Genomic DNA, 2268 nt, shown 5'->3' with positions numbered 1-2268 from the left:
TTTTTTAATTAAAAATTTGACACCGAGCCACATAAGTAGAAATAAGGGCCCAAAGCTTGGTCAAAGAGGTGGGTTTTAAGGAGCGTCTTAAAGGAGGAAAGAGAGGTAGAGAGGCGGAAAGGTTTAGGGAGGGAGTTCCAGAGCTTGGGGCCCAGGCAACAGAAGGCACGGCCACCAATGGTGGAGCGATTATAATCAGGGATGCTCAGGAGGCAGAATTAGAGGAGTGCAGAGATCTCGGAGGGTTGTGGGGCTGGAGGAGATTACAGAGATAGGGAGGGGCGAGGGCCATGGAGGGATTTGTAAACAAGGATGAGAATTTTGAAATGTAGGTCAGCGAGCACAGGGAGTGATGGGTGAGTGGGACTTGGTGCGAGTTAGGACACAGGGCAGTGAGCACAGGGGGTGATGGGTGAGCGGGACTCGGTGCGAGTTAGGACATAGGTCAGCGAGCACAGGGGGTGATGGGTGAGCGGGACTCGGTGCGAGTTAGGAGACGGGGCAGCGAGCACAGGGGGTGATGGGTGAGTGGGACTTGGTGCGAGTTAGGACATAGGGCAGCGAGCACAGGGGGTGATGGGTGAGTGGGACTTGGTGCGGGTTAGGACACGGGGCAGTGAGCACAGGGGGTGATGGGTGAGTGGGACTTGGTGCGAGTTAGGACATGGGACAGTGAGCACAGGGGGTGATGGGTGAACGGGACTCGGTGCGAGTTAGGACACGGGGCAGTGAGCACAGGGGGTGATGGGTGATCGGGACTGGGTGTGAGTTAGGACACGGGGCAGTGAGCACAGGGGGTGATGGGTGAACAGGACTTGGTGCGAGTTAGGACACGGGGCAGTGAGCACAGGGGGTGATGGGTGAACAGGACTTGGTGCGAGTTAGGACACAGGGCAGTGAGCACAGGGGGTGATGGGTGAGTGGGACTCGGTGTGAGTTAGGACACGGGGCAGTGAGCACAGGGGGTGATGGGTGAACAGGACTTGGTGCGAGTTAGGACACGGGGCAGTGAGCACAGGGGGTGATGGGTGAACAGGACTTGGTGCGAGTTAGGACACAGGGCAGTGAGCACAGGGGGTGATGGGTGAACGGGACTGGGTGCGAGTTAGGACACGGGGCAGCGAGCACAGGGGGTGATGGGTGAGCGGGACTCGGTGCGAGTTAGGACACGGGGCAGCGAGCACAGGGGGTGATGGGTGAACGGGACTCGGTGTGAGTTTGGACACGGGGCAGTGAGCACAGGGTGTGATGGGTGAGCGGGACTTGGTGCGAGTTAGGACATGGGGCAGCGAGCACAGGGGGTGATGGGTGAGCAGGACTCGGTGCGAGTTAGGACACGGGGTAGTGAGCACAGGGGGTGATGGGTGAGCGGGACTGGGTGTGAGTTAGGACACGGGGCAGCAGAGTTTTGGATCACCTCTAGTTTACGGAGGGTAGAACCAAGCTTTTTGACCCAGCTTTTGGTCACCTGCGCTAATTTTTCCTTGGTGTCAAATTTTTATCAGCTAACAATCCTGAGAAGCGCCTCGGGACATTTCACTACGTTAAAGGTGCTATATAAATACTAGTTATTGTTGTTATTTATGTTTTACTCACTATCTCCTTTAGTGTCGCCATCTGCTTCTATCTGTTCATAGTTTTCTCTGTCTCGCTCTCCCTCTCACGGTCTCTCTGTCTCTCTCTCTCTCTCTCTCTCTCTCTGTCTCTCTCTCTCTCTCTCTGTCTCTCTCTCTGTCTCTCTCTGTCTCTCTCACTCGCTCTCTCTCTCTCTCTCTCTCTCTCTCTCTCTCTCACTCGCTCTCTGTGGTGTCCCTGCACCTTGCTACTGAATCACACGAGGCATGTACTGCAGACACGGTCACTGCGTGACCTTTCTTTATTCCCAGGACCAGGAAGTGATGACCCTGCGTGGGACCTCCCTTTATATACCTGAGTGCCCAGGTGAGGAGTGTCTCCCACAAGTTCACCCCCTGTGGTCAAGGTGTGCATTATCAGGACATATATACAGTGTACAGTGTGGTTGCATGAAGGTTACAGTTACATGAAGGTTACGGTTGTATGAAGGTTGCATACATGACATCACCTCCCCCCTCATGTCTTTTTGTGTCAAAGGTTAAGTCTATCGGGTGGTCAACGCTCTCTCGTGGAGCGCCGCAGTTGTGGCTCTGGAGGCTGAGTCTCGGCACGCGTCTCTGTCACCTGAGGTGATTCCGGCCTGTCCGGGCTGGCCGCAGGGACTGTGTATGCTGTGGATTGTCCTTGTTGCTC

Source organism: Pristiophorus japonicus, chromosome 3, assembly GCF_044704955.1.
Source record: "Pristiophorus japonicus isolate sPriJap1 chromosome 3, sPriJap1.hap1, whole genome shotgun sequence".
Lineage (NCBI taxonomy): Eukaryota > Metazoa > Chordata > Chondrichthyes > Pristiophoridae > Pristiophorus > Pristiophorus japonicus.
The sequence above is the reverse complement of the archived record's forward strand: the minus strand, read 5'-3'. Positions refer to the sequence as shown.